The sequence below is a fragment of the Chrysemys picta genome, chromosome 14, assembly GCF_011386835.1.
Source record: "Chrysemys picta bellii isolate R12L10 chromosome 14, ASM1138683v2, whole genome shotgun sequence".
In the NCBI taxonomy this organism is placed as follows: Eukaryota; Metazoa; Chordata; order Testudines; family Emydidae; genus Chrysemys; species Chrysemys picta.
The window spans coordinates 24,831,728-24,843,931 of NC_088804.1; the positions used below are offsets into that span (position 1 = coordinate 24,831,728).

The 12,204-nt window shown below is 48.1% G+C and overlaps 1 protein-coding gene across 19 annotated transcripts in view; it reads left to right on the top strand.

Annotated features, from left to right (window-relative positions):
* TDRD12 (tudor domain containing 12) overlaps positions 1–12,204 on the top strand; it is a 153,924-nt gene that overhangs the window by 110,351 nt on the left and 31,369 nt on the right. The gene's annotated exons all lie outside the window — the stretch shown is intronic.

The window sequence follows — 12,204 nt, forward strand, 5'->3', positions numbered from 1 at the left end:
CTGCCTCCTGCCCCTGCAGGGGAGAGCGGTGAGGAGGGGGTCCCAGCCCCCTGCCCCACTCAGCCCCCCTGCCCACCGCTCTCCCCTGCGGGGGCAGGAGGCAGAAGCTTGATCCTGCAGCAGCCAAGCTTCCCTCCTCCCCCGCTTCTTCCCCCAGCTTGGTGCGTTCCAGCCCCTCCTCCTTCTCCCCCCAGAGGAGAAGAGCTGAGCGGCAGCGTGCTCGCTGCTCCGTAGAGCAGGCAGAGAGAGGTAGGGACGGGCCTGGGGTAAGGGGGTGGAACAGGTCATATCCCTTCCAGCCCTCTGCCCTGAACCCCCCCCACACCCAGTCTTGTGCCCTGCACGCCCACACACCCCAGCCCTCTGCCCTGACCTCGAGTCCCCCCCAACACCCAGCCCTCTGCCCTGAACCCCCCCACACCCCAGCCCTCTGCCCTGACCTCGAGTCCCCCCCCACACCCAGCCCTCTGCCCTGAACCCCTCGCCCCACACCCAGCGGGCTGAGCAGGCTGGCGGCGTAAGATCAGCATTTTAATTTAATTTTAAATGAAGCTTCTTAAACATTTTGAAAACCTTGTTTACTTTACATACAACAATAATTTAGTTATATAATATACACTTAGAGAGAGACCCCTTCTAAAAAAACGTTAAAATATATTACTGGCACGCGAAACCTTAAATTAAAGTGAATAAATGAAGACTTGGCACAACACTTCTGAAAGGTTGCCTACCCCTGACCCAGACCATGATGTTGCATTCCCGATCATCTTGGATAATATCTATTTCTGGACCTATCCTTCATGAACTTATCTAATTCTTTCTTGAACTCAGTTATAATTTTGGCCTTTACAACATCTCCTGGCAAAGTGTTCCACAGATTGATTGTGTGTTGTGTGAAGTACTTAGTTATGTTTGTTTTTAAATCTGCTGCATATGAATTACATTGGGTGACTCCTGGTTCTTATGTTATGTGAATGTTATGTGAAGGGGCAAATAACACTTCTTTGAGTAGGTGCAGCTTTGTATTCCACTTAGGTGTGTGCACGCCCAGTGCACCAGAGCCAGAGAAATTTGCCTAACAGTACCCATAAAGGGGTGGCGCTCACGCCTTGTGGCTGTAGCCCTCCCCTGGCTACATGAGGCAGTGCTGCCCCAGACCTGACTCAGTTCCTTCTTTTTGCCCGTGGCTCAAGTCAGAGCTCTGTGTTGTCTCAGCCTCACAACCTCTCAACTAGGTTTATTTTTTCTCTTGTTGGTTATGGTTAGTAACACCCTTAGTATTAGTTAGTGTTAGTTGTAGTAGTTTTTCCCTAGGTGATGACCTCACCAGGGTTTAAACATCGTCCTTCATGTAGGGAAGTGATCCCCACATGTGGTGCTTGCTCTGTCTTGGCAAGACTCACATCAAGGAGTCTTGCGTGATCTGCAGATCATTTAAGAAACTGATTCAAGTGGCTCAGGACCTTCACCTTAAGCAGGACCTTCTCAAACAGGCCATGAGGCCTGCTTTGGTACTGAGGCCCTCGTTGTGTTGGAGAGCGCCTTCGGGCTCCAAGAGCACTGCCACTTCATGTTCTGGAGCAGATGCCTCTCTGAAGAAACAAAGGAACCATTGCTTGTCAACTGCACTGAGGACCAAGTCGCATAAGGCTAATTGAGACCACACCTGGTCTTGGGGTGACTTTTCTGCCTCCCTCAGGAAAAGTGTGAACCGGCACATAGTTGGCACCAGTGCGCAGGGTGGCATGGGTACCTCTAACCCTTCCCTGGTACTGAGTAGGAAGGATAGAATCACTGTAGCGTTGACTCTGGTTCCAGCCTCCGGGCATCCATTGAGTCTGGTACTGATGAGGAAGATGCTGGTACTGACTGTTTCCACATAGGCAGCTACAGATCTCCTCTGCCTTTCTGTCCTGACCTCTTTGTTGGTCCAGGACATTGCCAGGGCTGCGTTAATTATAGCCCTGTCAATTGAACTAGCTCCTGATCCCTCAGTTTTGTCAGCACCACACTGCACCCCAATGTTTCCTTTTCACCAATTGTGGAAGTAGGACTGGTACTGGGTACAGCTTTTCACTGCCCTCCATGTTGGTACCATCAGACACATATGTACCACGGTTCACTTCGGGACTGGCATGCTTGGTACCAAAGGTATCACCTCCATTGGCAGTGGCACTTCCTGCCTCGTTCTGGGGCATGGATGAGTCAGACCGCCTACTTGCTCTCTCTGATCTTGCTCCATCTTTATCTCTGGGATCCTGAGGCTTCTCTGCATCTGAGTTGGGGTTGTCATCCTTGTCATCTGATGTATGGGGGTACCACTGAGCCTGGGCTCCTATACACTGTTCTGCTGAGCCAGGCCCGCAAGCTCCTCCATACACAGGTAGGGACACACCCAGCTGCAGAAAGACAGACACTGAAATCAGCACTGTATGGGAAGGCTTCAGCTAGGGAATTGCCCAGCACTCAAGTACATACTCCCTCTGGAATGTAAACTCAAAATTGCATCGTCTTGCACTTCACAGACAATTATACAGCCTAAGCTTATGACATTCACCCTCTCCATCAATGTGGATGAAGGATATGCACAGCTTTTGTCGCCCGCCCCCCCCCCAATTATGAATTGCACAAACTGGTTTTAGAGAAAACAAAAACAAGTTTATTCACTTAAAATCTATCTTTTGTAGTTATTATAAGGGTTAGCAAACAGATCAAAGCAGATTACCTATCAAATGAAACAAACACGCAAGCCAAGCTTAAGATACTAAAGAAATTGGTTACAAGTAGTAATTTCTCACCCTAAATGTTGTTTTAGGCAGATTGCAGAGGTTCTTGAAGGCAAGCTGCTCTTGCTTGTGGCTTAAAACTCCAGGTATTGCTTTCACAGGGAAGACACCTTTTCCAGCCTGGGCTCAGTCCTCCTTCCCCACCCTTTGTCTTTGTTTCTTAGATGTTTCCAGCAGTCATCCTGGGTGGGGGATTCAGTGAAGAACAAATGCTGATTATGTCACTCCCCTGCCTTAAATGGGTTTTACATATGGCGGGAACCCTTTGTTTTGCCCCCTCCCTGTGGAAAAATACTGGTATTCTATAATGGAGTCCAGTACCAGGTGACATGATCACATGACCCTGCAGTGTCAAAGCAGCCATGAGTCAGAGGTTGTTGGTAGTATCCCAGGAAAATTTCTCAGTAAGGTGGGAGATTAACATTTTCAAAGACCTTTTGTTTTCCTTAATGGTCCATTGACTTGTTCCCAGCTAGCTAGCCAGCCAGACTAATTGCATTCTCTCTGGTGGGCGTTCCCCAGATGCAAACACTTTTGTAGTACAGATGCGTATAGTCAATATTCCTAACTTTAGATACAAAAATGATACATGCATACAAATAGGATAAGCATATTCAGTAAATCATAACCTTTCTGATACCTCACATGACCGATCTTGCATAAAATACATTATGATTGTGACACAGTCATATCATAATATTACTGTGAAAAATATGGAAAGCAGTGTCACAATTCTCCTGCTCTCCATTGCCTGACTAGCATTGAGGGCCGCTGATGGACCGTTACTGGTACCAGGATTGGCACACATCTTGTGGTTGAGACAGAGATCCCTTGCTGGGCACCTACCGGCCACCAGTGACCTCCATGGAATCTGTGGGATGCTCTTCAGTCACAGATGTCCTACCCTTCTTCGCACTCAAAGGCAAGATTGTTAGTCAGGTCCGTGGTGGTGATTGTTGATCCGTCGCAGCCCTGGCATTTGCAGTCCTCCTCCCTATGGAGCCTCCAGAATCATCCTGCCTGGCTCCGTCAGCCATGGAATGGGATCCGGCTTTGGCTCAGTAAAGGGCCTTGTCTTAGTCTCCGCACAGTGCTGTGTTGTCTGGCTTATCCTCCCCTTTGGTACTGGAGGATTTTAAAGTGTACCAAAAACTTTTTCTGCATGTAGCTGTGTCCCTTGGTATCCAAGCAGAATTCTGCAAGAGAGCACCCACAAATCGGTGGATGTTGGACAGCCGTCTACTCCTGGGGAAGTCGCCCTCCCTGTCAATGATGCATTCCTTGAACCGGCAAAGGCCCTCTGGAACGTGCCATCTTTGGTAACATCCACAGCTGAGCACATGGAAAAGTTCTATTTCATTCCTGTTTAGGGATTTGAGGGTTTTACTCCCATCCAGCCCCAAATTCCCTAATCATAATTGCAGTGAACAACAGAACTGGACAAGCAGGTTTAAGTCCACCCCGAAGGATGGGGACTCTAAATGATTGGACCTCATAGGCAGAAAGATTTACATCACCTCGTTTTCTTTTAGATGCAAATGGCTAACCAGCAAGTCTCGCTGTCCAAGTACCCCTTTATTAACAGGGTACTTAATTAAAGCTATGTCAAAGTTTGCAGACCAGCTGCCCAAGACCTCACGTGAGGAATTTCTGGTTTTGTCACTGAGGGCTGCTTGGTGTCTAAGACATCCTCTCAGTCTGCGCTGGACATCTTGGTCAGGGTGATGGCTGCCGCAGTCACCCCTATGACGAGGGCTTCCTGGCTGCAGAATTCGGGTATTGCCCCTTATGTCCAGCATACCAATGAGGATTTTCTCTGTGGTAGCCAAACGTTCTTGGACAAAACGGAGAAGGACTCCTTCAAGGACTCCAGGACTATCCTGCGGTCCTTGGGGGTATATACATCGGCAGTGCAGAGGTGCCACTACACCGTCCAGCAGCAGCATCCTCTGCAGCGCATCTTTGGCCAGCCTTCCCTCCTCCAAGGCAACAGATATACCCCAGAAAGAGGGTTAGATACCACAGGAGAACCCAGTCAGGCCTGGAGTTTGGCCTGTCCACACACTGTCCATCAGCGCCTACCAGGCACCCATTTTGACTCCTTGTTGACCTTGTTCACTCTGTCGTTGCTCCTCTGTCCTCATTTCCCCCCTTTGAGAGGCTGATCTGCCTTCACAATGCTTGGGGTTTGATCACCACTGACAGCTGGATCCTAAGTACCATCAAATTGGGTTCTGCCATCCAGTTCCTCTCCCCATATCCCCACATCCCTCTTCAGGGATTCCTCTCATGAGATACTGCTCCTCAAGGAGGTCCACTTGCGGCTGACTTTGGGAGAGGTGGAGGAAGTCCACCAGGACACTGGGGTCATGGCTTAACTTCCTGGTTCCCAAATCCAAGGGAGGGGTAAGACCCATCATCAACCTTCACAGCCTCACCAATTATATTGGGTACATGAGTTTCTGAATGATCACACTATAGACTATCCTCCCTGTGTTGCCTCAGTACAACTGGTTTGTGATTCTGGACTTTCAGGATGTATACTTTCATGTGGAGATTTTACTGAGCCACAGAAAGTTCCTTCGGTTCGTCATGGTGGAATGCCACTTTCAGTACACAGTGCTTCCATTTAGCCTCTCTTTGGCCCCTGGGTTTTTACCAAATGAGTGGTCATTGTTACTATGTATCTCGGGAAGAAGGGAATTCACATTTTCCTGTATCTGGACAATTGGTTACTGAGGGACAGATCCAGAGAGGAAGTTCTTGCTCCCATCAGGACCACACTCCACTTGCTTAACCATCTGGTTCTCATCCACAACATTGTAAAGTCAACCTTTGCTCCCACTCAAATTTAGTTAATAGGGGCCTTATTAAATTCCACAATGTTGAGAGCATATCTGCTGACTGTTTTTTCCCTGAGTCCCTGAAAAATGAGTGGTCCCTGAAGTCCTGCAGAGATAGTCCATGAGATGATTCTAAACCTCAGGCAAGTGGACGGCTATTGGAGTAATGTTCTCAATGCAGAACTGCCATAGCCTGATGGCCTTTAGGTAAATCAAACTGGAGGATGCTCCCCTTTGTTGCCAGCTACAGTGGAAAGTGTTTGACAAGGAGCCTGGTCTGACTTCTCCTCGAGAGCAGAACTGATATTTCCTGTTTTCCATTGTACCAAACAGGTTAGTCATTGGGATCTCCAGCCATGGCACAGACTGCCACCATCTGCTATAATTTGGACTCTTTAATATAAAAGCCAGCAATGGAACTAATACACTCTTAAAGGGTTTTTTTGGAACTTATAATAGCCAGATTTTTTGGGAGTCTGTTTACAGGCAGTCGGGGACAGAGCCGTTATGGCTAATTTATAAGGTGCGCTGTATTAGGTGGGAAAGGTATGTGAGGCTATTAATTATGGAGTCCCAACCCATGCTTGTAACAATCAGTGAGTAACTAGTAAAATTTTCATAACTGCTTGTTTTTCCTCTTTTCATAGCATCTATTTTGAATCTGCTGTGGCTTTAGATGGAAGGGGATTGTGCTGGGTGAATGGTGTGGGTTCCACCCTGAACAGAAGCGCACACAAAATAACTTAATAGGCCCATGAGCTGGAAATTCCTCCCGTCCATATATTTAATAAAAAAACATGGCTGCAGAAATTGACCAGGCTCCAGCTCTGGCTGTGGCTCCAGTGCTTGCTCAGATGCTGGTTCTGCAGCCAGAAGGAATAGCCCCTTAAGGGTTACAAAGTCCCTCCTCCTGTGCCCAAGATACTGAAGTGGGTCCTCAGCTCTCTGGGGAAAGAAACAGGGCTCCTACTTTCTTCCCAAGATGAATTGGGGGATTCTTAAAAAGATACTTCATCCCACAGGTAATGGGACAAAACTTATCTAGGGGGCTCAAGGCTTTCAATAAAAAGGGCCACAAGAGACCCTGCCCTCTCCACAGTTATGCGGGTACTCCTGAAAAGTAGGCACAAAGAGGCAAAAAACATAAGCCCACAAAGGGAAGGAAAAATAAAAAAGATGTAAGAGAATAAAGTTCTCTGTCTCAAACTTCTCATCTGCTGAGGAGGGAGAGAGCTTTCTGATCGAGGCTCTAAGCAGGAAAGGTGTAAAAACACCAATGGTTTTCCCCCGTCTGACTTACTAATATGTGCAGGGAAATGACATCTACCATATAGCCAGATGAGTTATTAATGACAAATCAAAGGATAAATTAATATCTGCTGTCTCAAATCCCAGCCTGAGTCAGTGATTCCCCAGCACTCTTCCTTTTGTACATGTAATCAGGAATGAATGGAATACCCTGACAAGGAAAAACACATCAGCAGACACAAGTTTAGCTTTTTTTTTTTTACTCTTGTGTCTTATACTATCACAAAAATACCAAAGATTAATGCTATGGTGGCATAATTAGCAAAGGATATAATAATCCCATCAGAAATGATTTTTTCCCCAAAGACGCAACTGACAGGAAGGTGGAGGGCCACCCTTATAAGGGATTTTGAGGCCTTTCATTGGCTGCTCTGTGTCCCTGGACACTGCGAGAGCTACATTATCCTGGCTATTAGATCTTAAGCCCTAGATGACAAGGACCATACTGAGTTCAGGTCTACTGTTAAGAAAATATTCCTGGCAACAGTTTTAATCACAGATGCCTCAATAGACTCAATGAGATTCTTAGACAGGGCCATAGCACCCAGTTCAGCAGCCTGGCACCACATCTGCATACTCCCTGGGACAGAGTGCCCACTTCAAAAAAAATCCTGTGATCATCTGCGTTCATAGGCTCTCATTTGAGTGATTGTTCATGTATACATTCCACTTTAGGCTCCAAGATGGCAGCTTCTAGGTCTCCTGAATATAAATACTGCCCTTATGTGAGAAAGCAGTACCCACAAACAGGCACCTAAAATGCCTATACTGCCTGGGGGAGTTGCACACTTTCATGAAATGTGCATTTTGCAAGTCCTTTATATCCAGAACCTGAAAATACAGGGAGATATTCCTTGTGAGTAAAGCCATGAGACCGGCATTGAATCACCCATACATGGCCTCTTGGATCTGAAGTGTGAGCACTGGCTCACTGACTCATAGGGCCTCATCTTCAGTTCTGGTACTGAGACAGACCAAGCCTGACAGGACACTATCATCTGAGAAGACACAGGGTGTGAAGAATTCCAGAGGTAGCTCCTTCTATCAAGGGGGCTGTTGGGAGATTCAAACTGACTCATGAATCCAGACCTACAATCCCTCCCACTTAGGAATCATTTAACCCTTTTCAGACATCCATGGTCCTTCATCACCATGGACTAGTCGGTGTGTCCATAAGCCATAGCAGGCTAGTCCGTCAAATTTCACATAGTGCCTACCTCCAAGCCCTTTCTTCATCCCTCTTCAGGGATCCTTCTCACAAGTATCTATTATGTCAAGAGATCCTACATCGCAGCCTGGAGATTCTTCACTTCAGGGCATGGCTCCTTCATGGTTCTAACACCTAGAAAGCTCTTGCTCGAAGGAGGTACAAGAGGTATTATTACACAGTAGAAAGTCCTCGACATACTGTACTTACCTGCAAAAATGGTCCAGGTTCTGGATTTGGTTTACTTCTCAACAAATCTCCCTGACATCTGCCACTCTTCCACAAATCTTAGACTATGTACTAACCCTAAAAAGATTGGGACTATCTCTAAGGTCTCTGAGTCCACCTAGCGGCTATAACAGCCTTCCACCAACCACTAGATGGATACTCCGTGCTATCACACCCAGCCACTAAAGATTCCTCGGGGTATAGTAAACATGGGACCTAAACCTGGTACTGAAAGGACTGACTAGGTCTCCCTTCAAATCTATGGCCACCTGTTTGCTTATATACCTCTCAATGAAAATGGCCTTTGATAGCAATCATCTTGGCTAGGAGAATAGGTGAAATAGAGGCTCTGATGGCACAACCACCATCATGGTATTCTTTCGGGACAAGGTTGTGCTCAGGCCTCACCCAAAATTCATCCTGAAGGCAACCTCCCCATTTCACATGAACCAATTGATTCACCTTCCAACCTTCTGCCCTAAGCCTCACTGAAACAACAGGGAAGCTATATGACACACACTAGATGTCAGAAGAACCCTAGCCTTCTACCTGGATAGGACAAAGGCTTTCAGGAAGTCTCTAGGCTTTTCTTTGCTGTTGTGGAAAGATCCAACAACTCAGCAATATCAGCCCAGAGATTCTCCAAATGGGTCTCAAACTGCATTAGACCATGTTATCAAGTTCATAATATGACTCCTCCAGATGTTATTTGCATGCCCTCCACAAGGTTGATCTCATCTGTTGCCTTCCTTAAGAAAATTTATAGAGTGGAGACATGGGCATCTGTCCACACCTTCACAGAACATTGTGATTGCTGGGGACTCCACCACTGATGCTGTCTTTGGCTCCACAGTATTGTTATCTGTAACTGATCTGACTCTGAAGTCACAACCTGCCAATAGGGATACAGTGGAGTTGCATCATAGGTGCATTTAACTTACGCGATTTTAACTATACGCACTCGGCAAAACAAAAAAAAAGAAAAATAATAATTTAAATACTGTACCTGTAGTGCGGGCAATTCCGCCCGCCATTCCACTCAATGAGCGTTTGACTATATGTGATTTTCGCCTTATGCGCTGACTTCAGAACCTAACCCCCGCGTAAGATGGGACTCCCCCTGTACTGCTTAGGAGTCATCTACAGTAGAGCACCCATAGGGTGCAATCATGATGGTTCTTTGAGTATGTATCCCTATGGATGCTCACAACTCACCTTCCTACCCTCTACTTCGGAGTTTTTGTCATTGACTCTGTGGTAGAGAAGGAACTGAGGGGTGTTAGCCCACTTGCGCTGATTAGCCTCGTAGCAAGGCACGAGGAGAAACAGCCCATGTGCCGTCATTGCTATAGTTCTCCGATCAGCAGCGCAGGAATGCAAGCACACCTATAGTGGAGCACCCATAGGGGGACATATCTCGAAGAACCATTGTTACTGCACAGAGTAACTTCTTACGTAGTCTTCTATCCGGACAATGTGTCCTTAAGAACATATCCAAATTTCTTACCAAAGGTAGCCGCAGACTTTCTTTTGACCAACAAATCCACCTTCCAGAGTTCTTTCCTAAAATTCGTGTCTCCAAGGTGGAAGCCACTCTGCGCAATTGGGATGTTGGAAAGGCCTTGGGCATTCTGTTTGCAGAGAACAAAACCATTCATGTCTTTACCTGGACTGCTTCCATTGCAGAGAGGCTGGAAGGCAAAGCCATATCCAGCCAGAAACTATTGAACTGGATTTTTTACTGCATGAGGACGTGCTGTGGAGTGGCCAATCTGACCAGATGTCCCGATTTTATAGGGACAGTCCCGATATTTGGGGCTTTGTCTTATGTAGGCACCTATTACCCCCCAACCCTGTCCCTATTTTTCATACTTGCTGTCTGGTCACCCTAGGACTCCCGCCCCATCTGAGATCACTCCACCAGGACTCAAGCAGCCTCAGCAGTATTGTTAAGGAACACCTATATTTCTAAAGCAGAGGTGAGCAAACTACAGCCTGCAGGCCACATCTGGCCCACAGGACCCTCCTGCCCGGCCCCTGAGCTCCTGGCCCTGGAGGCTAGCCCCCGGCCCCTCCCCTGCTGTTCCCCCGCAACCTCAGCTCACTCCGCTGCCGGCGCAATGCTCAGGACGGCGGGCTGCGAGCTTCTGGGGCAGCGCAGCTGCAGAGCCTGGCCTGACCTGGTGCTCTGTGCTGTGCAGTGGCAACGGCATGGCTGGCTCCAGCCAGGCAGCGCAGCTGTAGCACTGCCAGCCACTGGTGCTCCAGGCAGCGCGGTAAGGGGATAGGGAGTGGGGGGGTTGGATAGAGGGCAGGAGAGTTCGGGGGGGGGGTGGATAGGGGGCAGGGCGGTCAGAGGGCGGGGAACAGGGTTGAATGGGGGCAGTCGTCCCGGGGGGCAGTCAGGAAGGAGAAGGAGGGTTGGATGGGGCAGTGGGGGACAGTCAGGGGCAGGGGTTCCAGAGGCAGTCGGGACAGAGACAAGCGGTGGTTGGATGGGGCAGGGGTCCCCGGGGGGCAGTCAGGAAGGAGGGGGGGTTGGATGGGCCGTTGGGGGGCTGTCAGGGCCTGGGTTCCCAAGGTGGGCTGTCAGGAATGAGAGGAGGGGTTGGATGGGGCGGGGGGTGCAGTCAGGGGCAGGGGTTCTGGGGGTGGTCAGGGGACAGGGAGCGGGGGGGAGGATGGGGCAGGAGTCCTGGGGGGGGGCCGCGGGTGGAGGGGGGGCAGGGCCACAACCCCCTCCCCTAACCGGCCCTCCATACAATTTCCGAAACCTGATGTGGCCCTCAGGCCAAAAAGTTTGCCCGCCCCTGTTCTAAAGCAAAGCAGCCACCTGAGGATCCATTCATATGTTCACAAAACAATGTTATTACTGGCACCTTAGAGACTAACAAATTTATTTGAGCATAAGCTTCCATGGGCTACAGCCCTCTTCTTCAGATATAAATACATCTCCTCAATATATGTTCCATTCTATGCATCCGAAGAAGTGGGCTGTAGCCCACGAAAGCTTATGCTCAAATAAATTTGTTAGTCTCTAAGGTGCCACAAGTTCTCCTGTTCTTTTTGCGGATACAGACTAACACGGGCTGCTACTCTGAATGCTATTACTGAAGCCTGCAAGCTGAATGCTGTATTTGCAAGGCTGTGCTGCAGTATGTTCTCCTGAAGACTCTAAGCTTCCACATCCATTGCATCCTTTCACTTGAAGGAGAATGAGACATCACATATCTACAATAACTGGAGGAGTTCAAGGTGTTTTGTCTGTATACTCACTTCCACATCACATTCCACAACCAGTCCTCCATTTCCTTTTATGCCCTTGTCATGAAGTACAAAGATTCTCGGGGTAGATGAGCACCATACAGACACTGCTGTGCCAAAAGACTCGGAACTGAAGTGCATGGATTCCATACATGCCATTAGTGAAATGTGCATGTGGGCAACACATCTGAAACTCCAGTTGCAGTACAGATGAGAAACCTGATGTCTCTGATTGGATAAGATACATAGTGCATCCATACCAAATCAGTCCTTCCTATTTCCACAAAGTGCCTTGAGAACGCACAGGAAGTCTAACTGGCAGAAATGCTCCTTTTGTCCAGAAGTACTAGTCACAGATGTTCCAAAGTTAGGATGGCTGGTAGATCACAGGAAAACCATGGAACTGTCTGTAGCTCAGATAGCAAATCCAAAGGTGTCAGCAAAACCCCTAAGAGCACAGCATGACAGTCTAACTCTAGAGACAACTATCCCACCTCTCAAGAGAATGATCTCTCTTAACCAGGGATAAATAGATGAAAGAAGTAGACACTGGAGCTAAGGGCTCCAT